Source organism: Poecile atricapillus, chromosome 1 (assembly GCF_030490865.1).
Source record: "Poecile atricapillus isolate bPoeAtr1 chromosome 1, bPoeAtr1.hap1, whole genome shotgun sequence".
Classification (NCBI taxonomy): Eukaryota; Metazoa; Chordata; class Aves; order Passeriformes; family Paridae; genus Poecile; species Poecile atricapillus.
The window spans coordinates 56,989,120-57,008,676 of NC_081249.1; the positions used below are offsets into that span (position 1 = coordinate 56,989,120).

Below are 19,557 nucleotides of genomic sequence, written 5' to 3' on the forward strand. Positions count from 1 at the left end.
CTCCCCTCCCCTCCCCTCCCCTCCCCTCCCCTCCCCTCCCCTCCCCTCCCCTCCCCTCCCCTCCCCTCCCCTCCCCTCCCCTCCCCTCCCCTCCCCTCCCCTCCCCTCCCCTCCCCTCCCCTCCCTTCCGCACTTCCTTCCGCACTTCCGCACTTCCTTCCTCTTTACCTTGCTTTTGTTGTGCCTGTGGTTCTTAGTTGTAACTTTAGTACTTGCTGATAATAAGAAAAATATATGCTTCAGTTTCATGAAGTTTATCTTCCAAACTTGGGTATTTTATTGCTCTTGAATTGGCTTCTATTTTTGTTGTGATGACACTTTAAAGCGAACATCACATTACTGATTTCCATAAGCACAGATGGAATTCATCAGGGAGTCATAATTCCAATTCTTTCCCTCCTCCTCTCATTTTGAATGACAAGTGTACTAATAATGAGATCAGAAAAAGACGTAATTTTTGAAATTAGAGAAGGAATGGCTAAAGTGAATGGTTGTGTTAGTGAACTAAGAAATTACATTTTCATCAAGACAAAATTAGATACTTTCAGAAAATGCTTGGACAAAGCTGAAAATCACATGAGCTTTTCAGAGGATTAGATGCAGCAAATGAGACAGGACACCATCTATGCACAGAGAAAATAATGTGCCACGAGGCTGTGACATTTAAAAGAGGGAGGAAAGTGTAGCCTTTTCTATCTTGGAGGAAAATGGAACTATTACATCTCCATTTGTTATCACGGATGCATCAGTATTTCAGAAAAGTCTTATCAGGAGTAGATGTTTGATGGATTGCATCTACCTCCGGCAGACACCAAGGTCTTTAGGTTTGTTTGCTCTTTATTATTACACTTCAGCACAAGTGGCAGAGCTTATCACAGTTATAAGTACTTTTGAGCTACTTAGGAATCAACATCCAATTTTATATTCTTTGCTAAAGCCAGAGCCAAACAGTTTGTACTTCAGAAGCCAAGGGCTGTTCAGTTTGATGTTCCTCTAACAAATGTGGATGGTGCAGGTTGCTTCCCTGAAGTTAGAAACACCTACAAAAAGGCAAACAGAAAATGGAAAAATGACTTCCAACACATCCTTTTACACATATGGACAATGTCAGCATTTACTTTAGAAAGATAACTTCATGTAATGGGAGATAATACACTAAAATGAGGCAGGATAGAGTCCATTTTGTACAACTTCAATCTACACTCGCTCTGCCAGCCTTTGTAAATCATAATCAGCACATGACATCTGCTACTTATTGTCAACATGAAAAGAAAGTTGGAAAACAAAATTATGCTTTCCATGCTGTGTTTTTATGTGTAGCTCTTTCCACGCCTGACTTTGGAACGCAAATAAAATTTGAACTTCTAAAATGTCCTATTGAAGTCAATACAAGCAGTTCCTCTTCCAAACATGATTAAATGTTTGCATTCTTGAAAGCAGAAGTAATGCGGACAATTTACTTAAAATAAAATGTAATTTATATTACTTACCTAGCTATTAAAAAGTAAAGTTGAGTCTGAGGTCATCTAGGCTTCCTCAGATGTCAGTGGGAAGACAGAAAACTTTTAAGTGGTCATCCAGTCTACCCTGTGAGTGTGCTTAAGCTTAGTGAGGACACTCAAAGTCTGTAGTCAGTTTTGTCCATCCTTCACCTTACCTGGCTTTGTCTATTCTGTTTCAATAAACTCCATGCATTATCCATGTCTAATTCAGACCCCAAACTGCATGTGCTGGTCTGATTTAGATCTCTGACACCGCAGTTTGCTTTTCATGCCCATGGATTTAAGGCCTATTCACCTTCCTTTGTCCGTCTTCCAGAATGTGAAAAACACACTTCAGGCAAGAAGTTTTTGTTTAGTATTTATTTCAAATGGCATAAAGTAAAAAATTCTAATTTAATTTCACTAAAAAAGAAGTCTATCTTATCTAATAATAGAAGAGTGACTCTAATATTACAAATAAAAAGAGAAATATTTCATTTGAATCACTGCAAGCTAAATGTAGCACTTTTATATAAGAGACAACTGATAAATGTTGCTTTGAATTAAGTACACCAGGACTATCGCTGGATGAATTATTAAATTTATTATTATTTATTTTATTTTTCTTCTTAAATAGACTTAGGCATATTTAGGATCCAAAACTTCCAACATGCCAGTTCTATTTGATTCTTAATGAAATTTGAGTTCTCAGCTGGCTGGTACTCTTGTACTGCTGTTGTGTTGGGTTGTTTTGGTGGTGATTTTTATTACTTTGTTGATTTTTTGTTTGTTTTTGGGTTTTTTGTTGTTTTTGTAGGTTTTTTGGTTTTTTCTTTGGTTTTGTTTTGTTTTTTTGTGGAGAGTGCAGGCTTGGTTTTCCAGTTGGTTGGTTTTACCCCTTTCTTTTTTAAAACTTTATTTTCTTTGTTTATTTCAAAATTTTATTTGCCTAGTTGTCATAAAAGCAACAAAAAAATAACTTTCAAGGTAGAATCATTTCTATTTGCATAGCAGAGATTTTAATTTAATTAAAAATAAACATATTTATTGTAGTTCCCTTGAAAATCAATGGGTTAAATTGAGGATGAACAGAAAGTCCTATGAAATCACCAGAAGTTTTGTTGAGTCCAAAACTAAAATAAAGCAAAGAAAGAATGTAAAGGATTTTGAAAACTCAGTCACCATGTAATTGCCATCCTGCTACTTCACCTATGAGGAGAATATTGCAGTACTGCACTCAGTGCTGTGCCTGTGCTTTTGATCTTGCTTTATCTCTTGTTTCATTTAAGCATTTAGTGTTAAAACACTGGAAAGAAGTGGATGCTTCAGGGGTCAGTTACCACTCAGACTCACCTTTGATTCTGGCGTCTCCAGACCAAGTGTATTCCTAATACTGTCTCTACCATACACTCACCTTATGAAGGCACTGTGCTCCACACAAAAACAAAGCCTGTCACAGATGTTTCCAAACAATGTGAAAAGTCAAGGCTACAGAGAAAGAGCAATCTTCCTACTGAATCCAGACATCCTGGACATTCCTGACTGAAGCAGACATCCTCTCCCTCAGCTCCTGAGGTGCTAAAACTCATGCTACATCCATGTTTGGGTTTTTTCCTAGTTTTATGTGTCTTGATTCATCTGGCACAGTGAAAAAGAAGCACCACACCTGCGCTAAAATTTAGTGCTGAGGTAAAACAAAGAAAACTTACTGGTTTGGGGAAGAAGGATTGGAAAAACAGGAGATTGGACTGGGAATGAGGATATGATGTTTGGAACAGGAGCGATTTGAGAGTGAAAGCTGTGGGAGAGGTTGTTTGCATTGGAAGACTCTTTCCCTTAATTTGGATCTTTGTTGTGGGACAGGAAGCACTTCTACAACACAGCTGTGTCACTACACGAGCTATGTCTGTGTTACCCAAAAAAGAAAGATAGGCATTGACCTATGACTTTGGAGGCAGTTTTCTTAGGGTAACAGTTTATTCACATTGGCTGACATTAGCCCACTTTGGAGCAAGCTGGCCATGTGCAGACTGTGCAGGCTACATCACGCTCCATGTTGGAGTTCCCTGAGGCTCTCATGAGTCTTAAGATATGTAATCATTTCAAAATATTTTAAGCAATGTGTGGGCCTATCATGCTTTGTAAGTGGGGAGATTTTACAGTATGTAACTGAGGAATAGTATTCCATGTGCTATAGCATATGGGTGCTTGAGAGTGCAGTCTTTTGAGTATGGGTTTATCACAGTAGGACAAAGAACTATTCATTGGTGCACCTTACCCACACTGCCTTTTGGGCATGGGACTCATATGAACAGCCTCACAAGACAGGGCTGTCTTCTGACAACAACCATTTGGTAGGGGAATAGAATTTTTGTGGTGAAAAGATGATGAAGGATGAAAGACCATAGAAGAAATAAAATTTCAACTAGATTTTCTTGTATTCTGTTATAATAAAATCATTTAAATTTGCTTGTCAGGTAATGCTGGTTGCTAGATGGGTATGAGTGTGAGAACCATGTACCCTTTTTACACGTCTCTTGTATTGGTAAGTCCTGGCTAGACCCATCCCACTGCATAAAAAATTGAGATATCCGTGGGAGGTATTTTAATTTCTGAAGAGCACATAATAGAAATACTGCTGTTAATTGTATATTTTACATCCCATAATTCAATTCTTAAAACCTTTTTATTAGGAACCATAACTAATAATTCTTGTCTTGTTGTCTTAGAAAATATTATTTCATCAGAGGTTTTTACTATTTTGTAAAGCTTCATTTATACTTATGTACTATTACTAAAGACAGAGAAGATTCCAGCTTTAACACTCAAAAATAGTTTCTGATTGGTTGAGCAGTTTATTTGCTCAGAATTTATCATTTTACTTTACATGGTGTCTTCTTGTGATATTCTTTTAGTTTAATAGCTGTTGTTAGAAAAGAGACATTCCTTGTTATTATGCATACCAAAAAGAGAAAGTGTTTGAAAGGTAAAGAATGGTATATTAGAACCATTTGGATACCTTAGTATCCATCATCATCATGTATTTCTCTTCTGTTTCTTGCAAAGTAGAAATTCAGTGGTTCTTCTTAAGTCCAAGGGCAGAAAGATGTTATTCTTGGTGGGGCTGAGAAAACATTCCTAGAGAACAGATAAATCCAGGGAGGAGTAAATAAACTTAGCGACAAAGAAGAAATGGGAGCAGACAGAAGGGTGTCTCTTAACCTCACAGCATGGGAAAGGCATCTGTCTGAAGGACACAACAAAAATTAGTAGCATAAAATCATAGGGATGAGTAAATTATTGCTTGGTGCTACAAGGTCTCATATAACGTCACATTCTTAATTTGACAACTGAGTTATAATTTACAGCAGGAATGAATTTGCCGATGGCAGATTTGGCTTGGGACGAGGGAATGCTTACTATCTCACTACAAAATATCAAACCATCTGTCTTATATAGGGAGGCACAGATTGAGAAAAATGGAAAGTTGTCAATGTGAGACAATATTCCTCATATTTTGAATCAGAATTGTGCTAGTGCTGTATATCTGAAAGCACCTATACAAAAAAATATATACATATAAACACCATGACATTAAATTTCTTCCCTGACAGTCTCTGTCTTACTCACAAGTGCATATACACACATAAACACCAGAAAATTCAGTCTACATGCAGTCATTTTCATATCAGACAGAAATAGAAGAAATTGCATCTCTGAGCTTAAGGCAGGCACCAGTATCAGATGGATTTTCAGCCAAATATAACAAAATATTTAAAGATATTTTGTATCTCACCTTACTGAGTACTTATATCTCTGACTCAAGAGTGAAGTTCTTCCAACTTGTGTAAGATGTGCTTTTATTTCTTTATTAATAAAGAAATAGTAATTTATCTTATATGGTGCATAAATACACTATTACTGAATAAGATTTTAGTATACTTAGAGGAAAAAAAAAACCATCAAAACTGTTGGGCTTTAATGAAAACTCAAGAGATTGCCCCCAACAAACAAAATGCAAAGTTCCAGATTAAAGAAAATTGTTTAATTCACCCATATCAAGGTGACTTACAGCTGACACAATGCCAAAAATATAGACTGATAGAGGTAGTAAATTTTAGCAAGGTTTTATATTGCCAGATCTACAGGTAAGTGAAAAAGGTCTTTTTGACTTGGTGATCCTCACTTACATGGAATGAGATTATGCTTGTACCTGTGAACAGGGAAGCTAAAACCAAGGCCATCTCTGATGACTAAAGTAAAATATAACCAGAAATCTCCAATTCTTGGACCTCTTGGCAGCTTAATAGACGAAACATGAATTTGTCCATGTTCACTGCAGGAGGGCTGGATGACATGACCTTTAAAGGTCCCTTCCAACCCAGACTATTATATGATTCTATGATTGATTCTTTGATTAAGCTTGTCAGGAGTTATTTGGCTAGTTTGTAGAAATGTCAGTAAGAACTGCTCTCTAAAAATTTGAGGTACCCAGGTATGTGTACATATGGGTACATGTAGAATTTGCAATCTGACTAGAGAAAACAAACAAAGAAATACAGACTCAGAAAGATTGACTTGTCTGAAGTTACATTTTATGTCTTGGGGTAGTTGGTTCAATTAATAAAACATCACTAGCCAATTTATATAGCCTAAAAATACGAGTCTTCAGAAATGCAGAACTTTTGTCCAGCACTGCTAAAATATTTGAATTATAAAGGGACAAATATTCATAGCTTCCAATGGGAAAAGAGGGTTTCTTTCAGAAGTCTTCTGATCCCAGTGTGTTCTCCCAGTTTGTTTACCAATAAGCAAGATCATGCCCTTCCCCACAGCTGATGGCCCTTTGCCCTCTCCTCCTCACCCCCTGTGTTATGTTTCCTTTCTCTCTGCATGCACCAGACACGATCCCTGACCAGCAGGTTGCATTTCAAGGAGACTAACCAAGCATGTGAGCCAGGAGAGAGTGTGCAAGGATGATGAGGGACAGGCCAAGAGGAGGGTACAGGAAGCCTTGTCCCAGGCTCATCGCACACAGTTTGCATCTGTAGTGGTTCTGCTTTTTTTTTTAATGAAAAATGATTAAGAGGGGTGGAAGAGAGAACCAGGTGCACTGACAGAGGCTGACTAAACTATCTATGAGATGGTGCACATTGCACTTTACCCTCATTTATCAGGACCTTAATGAAAGATTTTCCTTCCTGAACGGCAACATTATCCAGTCTTCCCTTGATTTGGTGTTACTCTGTTCTACTCTCTAGGCAAAATTATGTCAGAAAAACACAGTGTGGCACAGAGCTTGTCAATATTTGTCACAGAATGAGATTCAGGAAGCCTATTTTCCCCAGAGGCAAAGATTTCTGGCTCTGAGTAATTATGGCCTCTTAACATGTTCTGTCTTTTCCTAAGGTATTTTTGGAAGCATATGTTCTGTCTCTTCACTGCTTTCAAAGCATACTTGTGCCAAGGCTTAAAGCTCCAATCAGATAATCCCGAGAAAACCAGAGTAAAATAAGATTTTCAAAATCAAATCTGCAAGGCAAGTTTGGATTTGGAATAAGAAAAGTTGAAAACACCAGTTTGACCTTGGTTTACCTTGCACCAACAGGCACTGAATTGAAACAGACCAAACAATGTTTTGGAAAAGATGTTTCAAACACGTTTGTTTTAAAGCAGCATCATAAGGTGAATCCCAAATATCTTAACTGTCTCTAAAAGAAATATTTACAGATATTTTTAATTTCCTGTATTTGCAGAATACAAGTTTCAAAAACCAAATTGTCAATTTCTTAAGTTTATATAAAACATGGTTAACACCTCTCTGTCTCTCATAGCTATTATGAGATCTTACCTTAAGATGCATATATATATATATGCATACATATATATACACATATATGCCTATACATATGCATGCATGCATACATACATACATTCATATATATGTATATGCTTGGAATAATTTATGGCTTATCATTTTGACCAGTGCTCTCAAAATGGTTCTGGCAAATCCATGTTTGCTAACATTGGCATTGCCTCCACTTGTCCTCCTAGCTACTCTCTGCCCTGGCACACCATTTCATTCTCTGATCCAGTGTTTGTGCTTGGTCATCAGTGAAATGGGTTTGGTTTAACATGCCACTAAGCAAACAGAGGCTTAGGCACAGGTAGCTATGGTTGCTGTGTGGAAATCTTTGTAAGAAACAGGGACAAACTACAGTGATTGCTTATCTGACAGATCCCTCAGAGTTAAACCACATATCTTTGCTACCAACAATTTTCACAGAAGAAAAACGTAAAGATCCAACCGCTTGGTAAGAAAACATAGTTACTGAATTCTTTAAAGGGGAAGATGAAATTGCTTTTGCTTTGTTTACCAATAAGGAAGCAAATTCTACTGGTTAAAATGAGTCATTCTTATTTCTCCTCTGCTTTGGTCTCCTCTCTTCACTGACAGACACTTGCAGTAAGACAGTGTTTGTTTTGAAACTTATACACAGGGAAGTAGGGAATTAGCAGAAAAACACAGTAAAGATTGTGACAACTCAGTCTTTTTGAATTCATTCAGATAGTTTAGGCTTTTCTTTCAACAGTTATTTTGAAATAGTGTTGGAATGACATAATATTGCTTCACCCTTAGAGAGCCCCAGATCATAAATATCATTAGACCCAAAAATCTCAGCCATTACTTCTTTATCTATCCTGAATGGTACAGAAAGAGCATTATCATTGATTGCAGTCGGAAGTAATGATTTTAGCATAGAGAAGGAGAGTAATCTTTAATTTATTACCTCTGGTCTCAAAAATATTTGAAGCACAATATCTCTGAGCTTTCAGGTGTTTCCTGTATTAAGTTAGATTCTGGAGAGATTTAAAACCTGTTGTAATTTTGGAAAAGCAAAGTTTCTTGCTCTTTAGTCTATTCCACACACCTTGGAAATGAGTGCAGTTGATTCTAGTTTAGCCCAAGCAAATACTGCAATAGGTCACTTTTTGAATTTCAGTTTCCCTACTTACTTTTGGGGCAATTAAAACAGCTGTGTTCAGAGCTGCTCGAGTAGCAGTTGTTATCTCTTTAAATGAACTGCCTATGATGTACATAGATTGCTATCAGGTCTCAGCAGATATTATAATATCAGAAGATATTATTATGATAAATGAGACCTGATTACATTGCTTTTCAATGGCATTAATTTACATGTCTGTAGAAGTCTGTTGGGATTGGCTTTTATAGCTACTGTAATTTGTAGGCTTTTGACATTGCTTTGGGATAACTTGTCTAATTGGCTTCTTCCTCTCATCAGAATGGAGCATGTTTTGAAGCTGACATCACTGTGGACATTATGCTATGAGGGCTTTCTTTGGATTGTTATATGAAGGATTTTTGCCTCTTGTTAGTCTTTTGTACTTGTCATTGAAACTTTTCTCTGTGCTGTAAAAGCCTTTTTCCTTACACAGTAATAATATGATTGAAAAATGGAAAATATGTCAAATAAAAATTCATGAAAGGGCCACCTATATGACTATCAGCTGTGGGGAAGGATTGTTTCCCCTCATAATTCCAAGGCAGATCATTCTAAAAAGATACAACAACCATTTAAAAATGTGTTAAAAGAACAAAGTGCTCAATGATATCTTGTGAAGGCATCTTATTTTCCAATAACCATTCGTTTTCAAAAACTAACTTGTGGCCCAACCAAGTTTAAAAGAGTGATATAGGCTGAGTTGAGGAGTAAAATAGCCAACCAGTGAGCCTAATCTCATATTTCTTGTGTGCTGAAGATTTCCATTGACTCAATGAGCAAAACACTTGAAAATACACAGATCAGAAGTTTAGGGATAACATTAACTTCTCCCACATGGAAATAAGGACAAAAAAAAATACAATAGTAACCCTGCAACTCATTAAGGGGTATAAAGCTGCTTTTCTTTTTGAGTCTGAGGAGCAAACAACATGTTTTAGAAGCATCGGGATGGGAATCCTGCCTTCTTGTACAATTTCTTTAAATAAAACTGTTATTGGGAGATTTCTTTCTTCCTGCAGAGACTGTCTGTTTGGAAACTGAGTTCACTCTGATTATTGCAGCTAGGGTTTCTTTGAAAGATTAAATTTTTGCTCTTGTTAGTTTCATTATATTTGCTATTTAGAGTTTCTTTTTCCTTTGCAAATTCTGTGCAGCAACTGCCTTTAATGCTGCTTCTGTTACCCCATTTCCTGTCTGATAAAAATATTAACTATTGGAATTACTACAGGAAATAAAACCTGGTCCTGGCCGTGGCCCAAAATCTTCTTTCTTTTCTTCTTCGTCATAAAGGTAATCAGTAGAACACTGCTAAAAAGATGTCAAACAATAGTCATTCACTCGGTCCTACTGGATAAAATTCCTCTTTTGTCCATTTGTGTGTAGATCTGTTGTCCTTGCATTGCCACACATATAAAAATGAAGGTAGGATTTGGTCCAAAGACATGGCCATAGAAATGGCAGAGGATTGCCCACAGTAGTGAATATTGATTTAGCAAGATCAGTCACTATAAAGCCAATGAGTATAGTACACTAAGAATGCCTTTCATAATACATTTTCTTCTGTTGTCTGATCTGTGTTAGTACCAGATAGATTTTATATAACTACAGGGAGTTCAGTCACTTCAATTCAGGCCTTGAGAAGGGAGTTCATTGCTCTCACAAAATTTAAACATGGCTATGATTTCAGGCAAAAGCAAAGGAAGCACTTAAGTTTAGCCATGCAGGTGACTTGGATGTCTTCTTTACCAGGATATTTATTTCTAGAAATGAGGGAATCTGAGTATGTGTCATGTGTTCTAATAAGTGAGATAACTTCTTGGCTCTAATCATATTGAATGTCTTCAAAGAAAATGCTTGTTTTCACATTTTTTCCATTATTAATTCCAGCCCAGAGGGAATGTTTTTTTTTCAGTTATCCAAGGGTCACATACTAGAAAGTTAAAATGAAGTTCTGACATAATTTTCTACAGAATAAAAGCATATGAATTCAGAATTTATGCATTCTTATTTGACAACTTCTAAATTAATTTCTAGTTTACCAAAAACATCATGAAAGAAAACATGAGAGTTCCACGCATTATGTTCTTCATGTGAAATATGTGCTATATAATTAAAGTAACATCAATTTATTGAATCATTTTACTGTAATGAAAGATGATTTGAACGCTTGTAATTTAAAATGCAATTGAAAAAACATAATATAGTAAGGGTAAGCATATTTTCAGAGCACTTGTATCTATCTTGTATCAAATTGTTATATTGGCTGCTCCTATGCTCCTTTGTAAACTGAACTGCACCATAGATTCAAAGGATATAAGAGCTACTCAAATATTCTTTATGGTATTTTTAGGGCTGGTTCTGAACTAGTGGGAAATAATTCCAATGTGAAAAAAAAAAAACAGAGTAGACCAGCAAGTAGAATTTTCCTCAAGGTCTACTCATCCACACTGCAAAAATCCCTTGCCCAGTACCAGCCTCCCATTATTGCCTAGTGGAAATATAGCTAGATAACTTAAATATGGTCATCTGTAAGGCAGAATAAATGTCTGGCCATATATCAGCCCATCCTGGGAATTAGGAAGTACTTCTAGGGAAGCCCTCCTAGGAGCACTCTGCTTGATATAACACAAATTTACCATTATTATATAGTCATAATAAGAATACAATAACCTGATAAAGCACATGAGCTAAAAGAGATTAGTCAAAAATAAAGACTTGAAGAAAACTTTTATATTCCCAGTTCTTCAGATTAGAAGATCTGTATTGATCCTCTCTATCTACTCACTGTGAGGTCAGAAAAAACCCTGAAAAAGTACGCAATCCCTCAGTGAAAATAAATTAAACCCATTTCTTCTTTTGGTGTCTTTTTTCCCAGTATCAAACCCCTTCCAGTGGTGCTGCTGAGAGGAGAGTCTGTAAACAGAAGTTTTTCTCAAATAGGCATCACCAGATAAAAAAATTATACTGGACCAAGCCTGCTTTCAATTTTGATTTCCTGAGAATTGCATTCTAAAGTGTACTCTTTTCTTAGCCTGAACACAGTCCGTAATGTCATGTTTATTTTCTTTTAAAAAAGCTGGATTGGTCGAGTAGTCAAAGCATCCAAAAAAGATAATTTAGTCTGGGGAGCCAAATCATACAGACTGTGTTTATTTAGCCACTCCAGTGAACAGAAAATGGCTTCCAGGAGGTAAGCTTTTCTGAAACAGCACAATTAGTGCATGAAAACTTGGCCTTGAACCATATCTCAGGGTTAGAAGTATTAACTGCTAAGTATTTATCTGTACTCTGACTGTTTGGAACAGGAAGACAATATGCCAGCTGGTTCTCCACTTGCCTATTCCCTTCCTGTAACAAGGGCGCAGCAGCTAAATAAATTAATACTACAGTTAGCAAGGAGTCAAAAGCTCAGGCCATTTTAGTGAAAGAACTGATGCATAATTTATAAAAGGGACGATGTATTAGCCATCAAAATCACTTGAGTGAAGTCTGTATTTACTAAATGAATGGAAGAAGGAGAAGACAATCCTATATGGGCACAGATATGCACAGCAAGTCCACATATTATTTTAGACTTTGCCTTAAATAAGCACTACTCATCTGACTATCAGTCCACACCTACCTCAGGCATCAACATAAATTCTTACCAGTGTGGAGAGTTAATAACAGACATTAATAAAAACTCAACAATACTCTCGGTTGGCATTTTAGGCCACTACATGAAGACAAGGTTTGATTCTGGTTTATAGCTTCACACAAATGTCTAGGATATCATAGGGCATCCCAGATGTCTAAGCTTAGTCAAGAAAATCAGATGTACTAAAAACCCCCTCAGATGTAACCTATTTTCCCCTATGCTTGATTTATGGTCAAAACTCTCACTAGAAAGGATCAGGCTTTCAGGTGTTAACTACCCACAGCTGTGAAGGAAATGTGAAAATATAAGGTACTACTGTGAGGTTTTTTAGAGGAAGTCTCCATAAAAGCATTTAGATTAATTACTAAAGGGAATTGAAGTTGCTTTAGTCAAATGTCAACTATACCTTCTTTGTTTTATTAATCTCTGAACTAAGATAGAACCCTCAAACTACTAATCAAAATACTGATGTTCTGTTAATTAAACCATTCTGGAAGCCATCACTCAAAACCACCAATGCTTGAAAAAGAAATGTAAATACTGTTCTTTTAATGTGGACTTAGGCTCCCCTTTTAAAGATTTTTCTTTCTTTGTTAGATGCAAAGAAACATTTTACAAAAATCAGACTCTAAAGAGCAAAATTCAGCCGTCTTACCCCATTTACTTCAATAACATGTTCATTGCTTCTGCTGTTCCTGCTTCCATGTAATCTGTCCTTCAAGCACAATCTTTGCTTTAATGAGGTGCAAATTTTAATGTCTAGTGGGACGACTTAAATGCTAATATTATTAAGAATGGGCAATTTTTCCTTCTTTTCATTCAGCCTCCCCCACAAGGATATTGAACATGAAAAACTATGTTAATGTATTGTAAAGTAGTATAGCTTGGCTGAGAAAGTTATGAAAAACCAAGTGTCTATTTTCTGTACCAACATTAAGTCAACTATACTGCAAATCCTGTCTGTTTTATAACAACATAAACATACATATGTTTTCCTTACAAAATAATCTTTTTCATAGCAAAATAAAATGAAAATTTAAATGTCATAAACCCATAAAACACCATAATGAACTCTGGAAAACTTACCTGTCCTTTGTCAGGCTTATGAAAGTTGAAGTTCTCTCTCATTTCCCAAGGGCATGGTCACTACTGAAATCTCCAGTTAAAACAAAAAGATCTGATTAATGATGAGGGCTGGTTAAAATGCTTTCTGGGTTACCACTGACATCCCTACTGGAATACTGAATTAATTCTGACTTAAATTTATTACAAAACAACAATAAAAAAAAGGCTCAGTTTTCTGCCAAAAAAAAAAAAAAAAAAAAAAAAAGTATTCTGTCCCAAGTGTCACGTCTAGAGTCAAAATATTCCAATGAAAAAACTAAATCTGTCTTTTTTCCCCACCATGAAATTTGCTACTCATGCCTTATAGAAGCTTTATTTAAGCAGTATTATTCTGGTTTCCTGTTTTGTGGGAAAAAAATATCTAGTCAGATTGTGTTACAGTAGAAACTATTCTGAAATCTGCAATTCTATCAACAAAAGGAGAAAATTGTATCTAAATCTAACAAGACATTGTAGTCTATAAAGATACAGAGGCTGTAGAACATGAATATTATGGGGTTTCACTATGAGATTTTGAATAAAAATATTTATGTGTTGAAGACAAATGTCCACATTTCGGGGGTAAACAATGATAAATGTTGTTTTAAAGAAAATTATGTCATGAAGCACATTTTTGTTCATAAAGAAGACATAATGGCTTTAAACATCTGTTTTCCTTTGTCTTTTCAGAATTTAGATGAGGGATTGGGCACCCCAGTGGGAAAATGGGAATCTATAATTTCCAAGAAAGCAAGCTCCCATTTCTAGCTCTGTAGAGAAATGTGGTAATAAACTTTAAAATCACAGTGTGTTTGTATATAAAAACTTGTTACTGATCCAGGACTGATTCTTCTACAGCTTTGGCCTCCAGCCCAATTGCTTCAGAGAAGAAATGCCAAATCTGTAAGGAGAAGGAGGAAACATTTTTATGGCAATTTGATTTAACAACAAGAACAACAACAAAGGAATCCATTTGAAGCAATTTAAGGATTAGGAATGCAAAACTTGGGTTTGATGGGACATCAGGAGAAGAACAGATGAGGCAGTAAAGATACAGAGGAAATTAATTTATACCATTCAGTTAAATATTTAGTTCTGTAGTGCATATGTATTTATCTGTATATGAACATGAACATAATCCTGTATCCAAATATGCGTTGTTTTAAGGCTACACTATTTTAATAAAGTCTAAGTTTTACATTTGTTTTAGCTGCCACTAGCTAGGTTTTTATCATTATGGCTTGAATGAATTCATTATAGGCTGATCTAAAATAAAGAATACTCCTTTACAACATCCTGGCTAGACATGAATTTGTTCTGCCAATTTTATTCTAACTATGATTTAAATCTACTTTAAATTCAAATAGAAATCTCTTAAATGCAGAATTAATGGTTAAATTATACCTTCTGGATGAAATTAAAGCAAAAAAAATATTGCCAAATAAAATAAAGTTTATGTGTTGATAATTGTAGTAAGTAAACTCTAGGATATGAAATAAATCCTGAAACATCAAAAAAAGGTTGATAATTGACATTTGACATTATACCCTTTGCTTAAAGAAGATTCCCTAAAACTCAAACTGTAGAAATCCCTAGTTGTGGACTAAGATAGCCCATCTGGATTTCTACAGGTCAGTTTTAGGAAGCAGACCATGCACATAAGCCTGATTTTGTAGAAATGAATAGTTAAACTGTTACTGCATACTCAGTTGCTGACATAAGCCAGCATGTTATCAGGTGCATTTGACCTGATGATTTTGATCAGAAAAACTTGGTGCCTGTGGTCATGTTTATTGGTACTTTGCACTTGGGGTGGTTAAGAAATTATTAAGAATGTTTTAAATGAAGAGCAATTTTAATTAGATCATCCAAAAGACAAATAGCTCTGAATTGCAAAATTCATTTTGTAAGTGGAAATTTTATTTTTTCTTTAATGAACCAGTACCAAATGGCTCTTAAAATACATTAGTCTACCAGGATTTTGACCTCAGAAATATCAGTATCTCAGCAAATTGACGAAGCCTTCTGTTTTTATTCAGTATACAAAAAGATGTTCAAATAAAACAGTGAAGGGCATTAATTAAAGGATTAATTTGTATTTATATAAAATAGGCAAATGGCAGAAGATGAATTTCATTATGTGTACATATGCATAACCTCTGAGTGTTTACTAACCATTCCTAAATGATTTATAAAATGATATGTAATGCACAATCAGTGATCAAATTATTTCATCAAAATATTTCATCAAATTGTATTTCTTTCAAACAGTATAAATCCCGATAGTGCTTCCTAGGTGCAAGAAACAATGGGTTGTAAAGAGCAAAAACTTTCTGGGTAGGTCTTAATGATCTGTGTTTTTGCAGAACTGAAGTCCTGTTGCTCAGGTCTCATGAAAAAACTTGTGTATCCAGTTTACTGGAGAAAAAAAAAAAAAAAATGCAGCCATCCAATTCCCTCCTTTGAAAGAACTAGCATTTGGGGGGCTGGTATAGATATTTTTACCAGCTTATGCAAGGAAAAGAACCGTTCAAAACCAAACCTCTTAAGAAATAGCAAATATGTCAACATTAGTGCAGGATCAGCACTGTTTGAAGAAGCCTAGGAATGTAATCTTAGTGTGATCATTTGATTTTCACACATTGTACTTTAGAAAGTCATATTGGATCACTGCCAAGTCTCAGACTAAACTTTCCAGAAAATCAGAAGACTTCAAATATTATAAGTCATGCTTCAATTAGAAGGAAAGCTCCATGCAGATCTGTAGCTCACCTGAGCAGTCTGAGACTGCCAGCTGCAGAGACTGTGTAGTGGAGAGCCTGGCTTTGGAGTGACATCATCTTCACTCTCTGTTGGTGGAGCATGTTGCTCTATTAGGCATTATGATGCCTGGTGAGATTTTAATTCAAAGTAATCAATCTGAAAGGGAATGCAGAAGAGTGATAAAACACTAAGGCAGATTATTGATAATGCAAGTAAATAAGTGAGTAAGTGTTGAAGTGTGATTTTTAAAATGGGGATTAGAGTTCCATTTCTGTGGGCCCTTTATCATTTAATCAGGCTCATCCTGACTATCCTGAAACAAAGTTCATATCCTTACCCTACCACTGTAGTTAATTATCATGAGTTTTACCTATTTTACAGTGTTAGAGGGCTTGGATTACTTTTATTTTAATGCATTATGATTTCATACAGGTGAGTTACTATCTAGCAGATGATTTTCAGATGACATTTCACTACGAAATATGTCTTAAAGAGTACGAAAGAAGAGGAATTAGAACCTTGAAGGTTAGCACTGATGCATGCAGAGCTTCTGAAAACCTGTGATATTGCTAGTCCTGCCAAGATTCAAGTTGTTCTGTGTCAATAAGGATTAAGAGATTAGTTCAGAGTAACACATTTAGCTTTCGACTCGCATTCAAGATCAGAAATAAGAATAGAACTGCTAAGAGTCTGACTTCTTAGAAATCAGCTAGTCCAACTCCTCTGCCATGGACAGGAACATCTGGCACTAAATCAACTCGTTCAAGAGTGTAGCATGGCACTCTGCATAAGAGGGGATACAGCAGGTGTCCAACACTGCTATCGATGGTGGCTTGAGTAAGGAGAGCCTCCTGTTTGGGGGGAGCAAGAAGGGTCTTCTGATCAGTGATAAGATTGAGCAAGCAGGCTCTGATTTAGTGCTAAAGAATGCTGAGACCAGCTTGACCAAACTATCAGATCCACCATGAGGATATGCAAGACAAGGAGACCCTGAATGAGGCTGGGACCAGCAAGAATGGGACCCTAATAAAGAGTCAAAAGTGCTGAGCAGAACTGCTAACACTTTTTTTAGCACAAAGCATATTTTGTTGAATAAACCTGACAGCACATAATCCAAAAAATACATATATATGACAGTAAATCACTTTATACTCTAAAAGGTCACTCTCATTTTTGCACAATGAGGACTTCTAGTGTACCTCCCTAAGGTGTGTGAAGATCTGTCCCTTGCATGAGGAAGTCCCTCAAGGTTACTTCTTGAGGCTGAAAGAAAGAAATCTGACTATGGTGGTTGGTATAAGTAAGTAACATCAATCTCTACTCAATAATTCTTTTGCTAGCTTTAATATTGCTTCAATATAGTTGCTTTAATATAATTGCTTCAATATTGCTTCCAAAATAGTGCACTGTATAAGTAAGTATATCCATACTATGTAGTAAATAACTCTGATTAAGGTATTTTTCTCTAACCATTATTCTAATAAATTTAAATAAATAATTTCATTTATATAAGAATATTTCCATCCTTCATCCTGAGAGACAAAGTTGTATAAAGGTCCAATTACATATGCATATTCCTTTAGCCATAAATCCCTGACAAAGTCTGGGGCTAAGATTCAAACCAGCCACACCTAGGCTCCTCTCTGAAAAGGACATTACAAAACAAGAGGATCCTTTCTGCACCTCATGACTCAATTGGAGGCCACCTTTAACAAACTGTCTGAAACTCCCACTCTGCCTGTGACAAAGAGCAGTGAGATTACACAAAACCTCCTCTACCCTAATCTTACCTTGAACACATGCAGTCATGGGACATCCACAACTTCTCTGGACAACCTGTTGTACTTTTTCACCACCCACACCACAAAAAATTTGTGCTTTCTTTTGTCTAACCTTACCTTCTTTCATTTAAAAATGCTGCCTCTTCTTTTGTCACAGGCTCTGATAGAAGCTCCTCCTCCTTCTTAGAGTTCCCCTTTACATATTGAAGGGCTACAACAGGGTGTCCCTAGAGCTTTCTTTTCTCTAGGTTGAATGTCTCAACCTATTTTCATGGGAGAGATGCTACAGCATTCTGACCATTTTCATCATCCTCTTCTGCTCCAATATGTCTATATCTTTTGTTGGGAACCCCCAAGCTCAATGCATTGCTGCAGGTGGGTTCTCACAACAGTAGAGCAGAGAGGGGAGAATCACCTCCCTCAACCTGCTGACCACACCTTTTTTTATGAAACATGCAATATAGTTCACTTTCTGGCCACAGGGAAAGTTTATGTTCAGTTTTTCACCCACCATTATCTCCAAGTTTTTCCTTACAGGGATGCTCTAAATTCATTTATGCCCCAGTCTGTTACAGGGCAGTCTCAACCCAGGTGCAAGACTTTTGACCTTTTGCTTGGCCTGTTGAACCTCATGATATTTACGTGGAGCCACTCCTCCATCACGTCGGGGCCTGCCTGGATGGCACCCCCTCCCTCACGCAGATCAGCTGCCCCACTCAACTTCCCATCATCTGCAGACTTGCTGGGAGTGCACTCAATCCCAGGTCCATGTCGCTGATGAAGACAGGAACAGTATTGGTCCCAGTAGGACCTTTGAGAGATACATTACTGATCTCCACTTGGATGCTGAGCCATTCATGATAACTCTTTGGACATGACCCTCCAGTCATTTTGTTACCCATCTAACAGTCCATCAGTCAAACACCTGCATCTTCAATTTAGTGGCACTTCCCTATCACAGAGGTAAGGCTCATGGATACCTCCCAAGGTTCTTCTTTTTTCACCTTATTTAAAACTGCATATATTTCCCTTTACTAACTGATGTGACCTTTATTCTTATTCTTCTTAATGTTTCTAAAATTTTATGCTGTATAAAATTTGCCTAAATTTTGTGCTTCTAAAATCAGGTCAATCTTAGAACCAAAGACTTCTTTAGAGATTGTAGATAGCTGGACTTCTAGTGCTGAATTTATTCAATGTAATTCAAAGCTGCAGTCCTGCCATTGGTTTAGGTAGACTAGAACAGTCCTGTGCACTCCTACTTTATTAAACACTTTAGCAATTACAATTGGTCTGACAGTAGCACCACTTTTGCTGCTTACAAAAAGAGGAGGTGTGATGACTCCAAGAATTGCAAAAAAAAGCAACAGAGGTATTATTAGTATATAACATGAGGAAGAAAATCAGCTGTTATCACTGAACTCAACTTCATGTTTTAAAATTTAAGGGAATCAATAATATTCAAACTCTGTGTGAGAACATCAGACAGCATTAGAACAACAGAAAACAAGGAGAATAGAGAGAGAAACATTGACATACAATTGCAAGTCTCATGAATGCCTTTCATTCCTTAAAAAAAGAGAGAGAAAGATGTAGCAAGCTAATTTGAAAATAAGAAAGTTTTTTTTCTAAATTGCAGTTTGAAATACCCATTGACTCAATTCAGTGTCAGAAGCAGAGAAAAGTATCACTCTAGATCTCTTTTCTGAGAGGCATCCCTTTTCGAGAGAAGACTTAAACATGTTCTTAATGTGATGAAGGCAGAT

At 36.4% G+C, this 19,557-nt stretch overlaps 1 long non-coding RNA gene across 1 annotated transcript in view; it reads left to right on the plus strand.

Moving 5' to 3' along the window:
• LOC131574692 (uncharacterized) overlaps positions 1–14,430 on the plus strand; it is an 81,175-nt gene extending 66,745 nt beyond the window's left edge. Inside the window, exon 3 of the long non-coding RNA XR_009276564.1 lies at positions 14,106–14,430. This is a non-coding gene — a long non-coding RNA (uncharacterized LOC131574692). The remainder of the gene's footprint in view (positions 1–14,105) is intronic.
• Positions 14,431–19,557: the final 5,127 nt, after the last annotated feature.